At 35.1% G+C, this 7,893-nt stretch overlaps 1 pseudogene; it reads right to left on the bottom strand.

Moving 5' to 3' along the window:
- Nucleotides 1-6,291: 6,291 nt before the first annotated feature.
- LOC145260147 (5S ribosomal RNA) lies at nt 6,292-6,408 on the bottom strand (annotated as a pseudogene).
- Between the last annotated feature and the right edge of the window lie 1,485 nt (nt 6,409-7,893).

The raw sequence follows: 7,893 nt of genomic DNA, 5'->3' as shown, positions 1-7,893 counted from the left end.
TTTTTAATAGTTAGATACAAGGTGTTCCACTTAAAGTAACCCGATCTCTCTAATCTTTCTCTTAACGACCACCTGTCACCACAAGACAAAATGCAATTCTTTTTTCAACAAGATGGCGTTACATGCCGCACGTCTCACAGATCACTGACACGAGCTCATGACAAGAGGGAACAATAAGCAAAGGGTTATGACCACCACGTTGCCTGGACTTGTCATCGTGTGATTTTTATCTTTGGGGGACCTTGAAATCAAAAAGGTTTATACAAATAAGCCTCACAATCTAGACAAACTAAAAGAGAACATTACTAACGCTATCAGGAGAATCACCAGAGAAGATCTACAGGCAGTATCTGCAAACGTTGGTAAACGTGTCCAGAAATGCGTAGATGTCAACGGGGAACATTTCCAGCATCTTTTATAAGACTACAAATAATTTAAACAATAAAAAGAATGTTCCTTCTCTCTACTACATTTTCTTAGCTACATTTAAGTGGGCCTGTATAATACACTTGTAAAATATGTAATTTTGTTTTCTCTATGTATTTATAATTACACAGAGATATTTATATAAACTGATATCTGTTCGTCTCTGATGAGTCGACAAATGAAATGAGAGAAATATTTTTCGTCATGATGGCAAAGCAGGTAGATAACAGTAAACAATAAAAATATAGACATTTGTATGAATTAATTAAAAAATAAAAACTGTGAAAAAATATAATATTAAAAATATGATGGTAGACTGTTTTTTTTCTTTTTGGTCATGGAGATGCCACATATCAGTATATATGCTTTGTAGCCGGAAATGCAGTTTTTGTTGTATCAATTCTGGCTACATTTTAAGATACCTAAAAAATATATACTTTTATATAAACTCTCTCTCTCTCTCTCTCTCTCTCTCTTTCTATATATATATATATATATATATATATATATATATATATATATATATATCATCCACAGACAGACTGTTTCTCCGTATCACAGCTCTTCAGTGCGGCTAGACAATATATATATATATATATATATATATATATATATATATGTGTGTGTGTGTGTGTGTGTGTGTGTGTGTGTTTGTGTGTGTGTCAATGTGTGTGTCAATGTGTGTGAATCCGCAGACAGCTTTTTCGGCGTTCAAAATTCGTCTGTGTGCCGAAGTGGGCGCATTAACCCAGAGATTTCAAACTTGGACGCTATGCATGCAATATATATATATATATATATATATATATATATATATATATATATATATATATATATATATATGTCCTTCTAGGAAACTAAACTCTACTGCCATAATATATATATATATATATATATATATATATATATATATATATATGTTATGGCAGTAGAGTTTAGTTTCCTAAAAGGACATCCAATGAAACATGTGTCTACCAAAAAGTGCTCAATGAGTAAACAGAGCAGGTATATTAAATTTATTTATACAAACATCGATGGCTACATATCTGCATACATGTTTCTGTAATAACCTGTGCTGGGCAGATTACGTCTTCGGGCCTGATTACAGAAACATGTATGCAGATATGTAGCCATCAGTGTTTGTATAAATAAATTTAATATACCTGCTCTGTTTACTCATTGAGCACTTTTTGCTAGACACATACCTGAAGGCGTAATTTCTCCAGCACGGGTGATTACAGAAACATGTATGCACATATGTAGCCATCAATGTTTATATGCATAAATTTATATATATATATATATATATATATATATATATATATATATATATATATGTATATATATATATACGTGTGTGTATGTGTTTATATGCATTCTTCTTAGGCTTTCATATGCAAATATTTGAAGACATCGCGTAGGAAAAAGAATGAACGTTCCATCCGCCAAACACCGTTCGCCCTTTTGAACTCGTGATGGTTTTATTTTCGCCGCGTAAAAGTCAACAAAATAAACAACGTGGAAATTTTCGAGTAAACATTTGCGAAGGTCAGTGCGTGGCTGGAACCCTCAATCATTAGCCGGCGCATCACAGCGTGTAAACAGCGCCCGGAGCCAAGGTAAGATGGCCGACCTGACTGCCGATGACACGAGCGATCTTTGTCTTAACTCTGCGAGCGGAAGATAATTAGAAAGTAAAACTGCGTGGCGCATGAAAGTTTGTTTGGAAGTTGGTACGATGAAAAATGGTTAATTCGCCACATTTCAAGATGGGTAATTATAAGCGTCTTGTTCAATAGTGGCAGTGGAGAAGCCGTTAGTTTCTATGCGGTTTTAACTCCTTCTAATACAGTTTAATTTCACACACACAAAAAAAAAAAATGGCATCGACTGAACTGTTACTAAAATTCACAAACTATTTCTGCAATTCTATTACTATTTTGTGCAAAAACAGTTCTCTGTTGTTCATTAAGTAGCGCAGTGGTTAAAGTACTTGGAAAAATCATATTAAAAGTGATATTCTCCTGAAGTTTCAAGGTTCAATCCTCAGTGTGGGCGACCGAAAAATACAACTGGAAATTATTTAGGACCTCTACCAATAATGGCTGACGGAACAAGAACATGCAAACCCCGTGAAGTAAATAAACGGTTCTGTGCTGTTCAGTATCTATTCTTAATGGGAGCTGAACAATCAATTTCCAAGCCCATTAATTGGAATTAAAAAGTGCATGCTCGCCTAAAATACGTAGGTTGCCATAAAAAGAGACCTATATACACCAGACGCATCACCGGGGAATGCCATCAGCAACATCGAAGTTGTTTCTAAATTTTTTTAGATGAGGATTGGTTATTCATATTATTTGGATTCATTGGACTACTATTCTCATCTTAAGTGTGATTTCCACAACGTTTTGGTCGATGTAACCTCCGACCTTCTTCAGGTTTCTCTTGTCAAACTCGAGAATATTTCTGTCGAACTCGAGAATTGTCCGCAAGGATCCGTGGCGCAGTGGTTAGAGTACTGGGGAAAATCAATTGTAAAAACTGATATTCTCCTGATGGTTGAACGTTCAATTCTCAGTGTGGGCGACCATAAAATACAATTACAAATTACTTAGGACCTCATTGGTGACGGAAGAAGTGCATGCAAATGTAGTAAATAAACAGTTCCGTTCGAAATTCCGCCCAGATTCCCGAGTTCGACAAGTTACACCGTAAAAAATCGGTTACATCGATCGAAATGTTTTTAAAATGACAGTCAATATGATAACAGTAGTCCAATGAACCTGAATAATACGAAACTTCAATCTTGTCCACCAAGTTTTAGTTATGGATGTCCAACAGCCTTTCTTTATCGCCTTTTAATGACAGACACACTTTAATTCAACGTGCAAAATTGTTAATATCTCTGACATACGTATTGTTTGGATTCAACGGTCTACTGTTCTCTTCGTCTGTGTTATTTTCACAACGTTTCGATCGAAGTAACCTCTGACCTTCTTCAGGTATATCTTGTCAAGCTAAAGAATATTTCTGTCGAACTCGGAAATGTTTCTGTCAAACTCGGGAATCTGCACGGAATTTTTAACGATACTCTTCATTCACTCCATGAGGTCAGCAAGCTTTTGTACTGCCAGTAGAAGTTCTAAAACATTCGCCATTGTCTTTTGAGTGTAACTTACAACTGAATTTTCCCAAGTGCTTTATCGACAACGTCATGGATTCCAGAGTACAATCTTGGTATCAATTCTGAGATTTGCGAGTTCGGCACGATAAACCTGAAGAAGGCCGGAAGTTACATCGATCGAGTCGTTGTGAAAATTACTCAAGATGAGAACAGTAGTCGAAAGAATGATACGAATAATTAATCGTCATCTTCGAAATTCAGAAACATAACTGACATATTAATTTATTTATTGCGGACTATTTTCCTCATCTTTTCTTAGTTGTTGTTTCAGGACGTTTCGGCCAACTATTCCTCTGGCCTTCGTCAGGTGGTAACCGCGACGTGATAGAAACTCTGAATCTCCTTACTGCATTCTAAGGAATTACTGTCATCTATAGTTGTCGTCTCATCACTTTTTGGCCAGGTAAGCCTCTGTCTCAATCCTACCCAAAGCCGACCAGAGGCTTACTTGGCCAAAAAGGTGGTGAGACGACAACAACTATGGATGGCAGTAATTGCTGAGAATGCAGTTAGGAGATTCGGAATTCCTATCCCGTTGCGGTTTCCATTTGACAAAGGCCAGAGGAATAGTTGGCCGAAACGTCGTGAAACAACAACTAATAAAGATGAAGATAATAGTCCGCAATAAATAAAAATTAATAAATAATACTCATCTCAATAATGAATTCCAATTAAATAATATATATAACTGACATAGTTTCTACTTTCGCTGCAATGATTTTTAGCAGGGATGAACTTACTTAGTTCAGAAATAGTCCTTACATACAGTAGTCCCTTATTCCACAAGAGTCGGTTTTTAATGTAGGAAATCCGTAAAAAAAAAAAAGAAAAAAAAAGAAGAAAACTCAGAAGTGGGATAATAATGAAAGGCTAGAAAATATTTCTCTACCACTGCCCGGCAACAAAACAGATGAAGTGCAGTATCAGAATACAAAGGGGATTAGATTTAGTTTTTTTATACTTATGTATGTTTTGGTACTGCGCTGATACAATAACGTTATTATTTCGAAAGCATGGAGAGAGGAGGGGGTTTTGTAATAATTCGATGCTTCCACCTAACAAATTACTACTACTACTACTACTACTACTACTACTACTACTACTACTATTAATAATAATAATAATAATAATAATAAAGATATCGTGAAACTTTAATGTAACCTAAAAAAATATATTTAAAAATAGCGCGGTACCAAAAATACATAAGCACCAGTTTTTTTTTTTTTTTTTTTTAACAATGAAGTCACCGCTTATCAAGGCCCGGAAACCATTTGTGAATAAGTACTGAGTAAACAACGTGACAGTCGATGATGGTGAATATTGGGCAGGAATTATTTACGATGACGGTTCAACAAGAATTTGTTTACGTTGGACTTGAAAACAACCATATTATAGTCAGCTGGAAAGTGGTTCCGTGGTATTGCGTTCCACAGAGGAGCAGCTCTATTAACGAAGCTTTGCTCAAGGAACTTTCGTTCAGTTTTAGATAGACAGACAGAGAGTAATTGAAATTCTTGGCAGCGGTTGCAGATAGACAAGTATTTGTCATCAATGTTTTACAGGAGCGTACCATCGATTGATGCTCATCCGAGCACTTGCCATAAATATAATGATAGAATCGACATAGACTAGCAACGTCTCTTCTGTGAGTAAAAAAAACTAGTAGGGAGGAGGAAATACATCGCCAACCAGATCGTCATCATCGTCATCAGCATCATCATCATCATCATATCGTATGAATCCCAAGATTTTATTGTTGGCATTGGTTTCTCCGATATATTTGTCGTCAGAATTAGTTCCAGAAAGGCATACGTAATTATACGAGGGACCGAATGAAGTTTGGCAAAATCCAAAGTAAAAGTAATTCTTGCGGAAGGAACTGGATTCGAACTTAAAACATCCAGGTCGTCAGTCCTTGTCGTTAAACCGTTAACCACTGTCACCTCCTGCTGACTGGATAATAGACTGTCTGCTATAATAATGATAATAATAATAATAATAATGATGATGATGATGATGATGATGATGATAACAATAATAATAATAATAATAATAATAATAATAATAATAATGATGATGATGATGTAATAAAAAAAACTTAATAATGATTAAAAAGAAGGGTGATGCCGAATAGTCGAGAAGGATCAAGGAGGATGGAAAAACCGAGAAGAGAGTGCTGACCAGACCTCCGGTGGATAAGTGGGAAGAGAACTGGGAACTTGTGGAGGCTTACTGCCACTCAGATTCCAGTGGAGACCAATGGCCGCTGCCAGCGACAAATCAATGGTTAGAGGCTGTTGCGATAACGCAAATTTATTGGCAAATGTTATAGAAAGAAGCGGAGAGTACTGGAAATCTGAGGAGACTTGTCACTCAGACTTCAGAGAACGTCACATGCTGTTCTTAAAGATGATGATGGCTTGTGTGATTACTCCTAGTGAGGACATACTACTACTACTACTACTACTACTACTACTACTAATAATAATAATAATAATAAAGGCTTCCTTCAGCCTTGACAGACTATGGATATCCACTGTAAGGGTGCCTGCGCGTGAAATTTGTGTGGCAAGAGTTGCGCAATCTCCAACCACGCCTCTCCTGAGTCAACATTGTTGCATACCAGTGGCAAGTTGAGGTACAAGACGACTGGAAACAATGCCGAGATAAGCGGAGAGAACCTACAGCGCCTAGAATTCCCAAATGGTCACCCATCTGGTATTAGCCAGGCTCAACGTTGCTTAACTTCGGTGATCTGATGAAAACCGGTGTGTCAACGTGATTATACCGTATGACTAATAATAATATTAATAATAATACCAACGTGGCGAAAACGAACAAAACGAGGAAGAATAGTTGCACCGATACAATCATATTTCGATAACAGATTTCATTTCGGGTTATTATCTTGATTATTGTGATAGCTATCTTGCTATACTCTTCAGCGGACAACGTGTTCTTCGGTTATTATCTCGATTTATCGACTCTTATTTTCCTGATCCATTAATCAAAAAAAAAAAAAACAAGAAAGAAAAAGAAAAAAGGAAGACACGCATGAAGACATAAAACAAGATAGCGACCATCCATGAAACTAATTTATAAATGCATAAACAAATAAGTAAATGACATTAAGACAAAGATGAACCCCCCATCACACACACACACACACATATATATATATATATATATATATATATATATATATATATATATATATATATATATATATATATATATATATATATATAACTCATTTGCCATCGCCTTCTGAAAACAAAAGATTCTATTCACCAGTTGAGATGTTGGAAGACAATGATTTGCTGACAGTTAAGAAAATAACGTAAAAAATAAAAAATGACTTTTTACGACAAATCGCTTGAAGGGAGAAGAAGACAAGCGACTTTTGGCGGGAATGTTATATGCTTTCACGCTTCGTTGAACCGGAGACAAGCAAATTGACCATATACACCGTTTTAAGTTTCCCCATGGGTCCATAATTATAAAATTGCGATCGTTTTCTATATAAAAATAAAAGGAATCTAACATGCGTCGCGTTACAATGTCTGTGTGGTTAGATCTCTCTCCTTTTCTGACTTTTGACCTTTCGTTTTGTAGACTGTTGGGGTAATAAATAGTTTAGGGTGATTGTAGGGAAAATTGAAATAATGGGACTTTTTTTCTTTTCTTTTTTTTCTTTTTTTTGCATCTTTGTCTCATCCACGGCTTTTATACTGTTTATTTTATATAATATAATATTTTATATATACTCATAATATATATATATATATATATATATATATATATATATATATATAAAATATCGAGTGTGAAGGAAAAGTTACTCGCCCCAAAATATTTTTACTCGTCCGACTTTGTTTCAGTCAATAATAGTAAATAATTTTACAACACATCAAGAAATTATTATAATCATCTTTGATATAATTTCGAAGAGTTTAAATCATTATCAGTACACGTTTTGTCATTTTGAAAAAATACATAAAGAGACACAAAGTGAAAGAAAGAAAACAAAATCAACGCATCGATATTTTTAAAATTTGGTTGAAAATGTTCATTACAGATAGCCAGAATTACAAAAATCCTTTTTCTTTAAAAATCCACACGTGTATATAAAAACAAAATGGTAGGCGAGGATTTCAGGCCACGGAGATCTCGTACCAGGAGAATAAAGAAGAAAAAATAAATTAATTGAATGGTTTTTCGACCAACACATTTTTTCAACACCCATGGATATTAAAAAAGACCTAAACCGTAGGTGTTGA

This window comes from Euprymna scolopes, chromosome 35 (assembly GCF_053919585.1).
Source record: "Euprymna scolopes isolate OS-2025 chromosome 35, ASM5391958v1, whole genome shotgun sequence".
Lineage (NCBI taxonomy): Eukaryota > Metazoa > Mollusca > Cephalopoda > Sepiida > Sepiolidae > Euprymna > Euprymna scolopes.
This window is presented reverse-complemented; position numbering and strand designations above follow the sequence as displayed.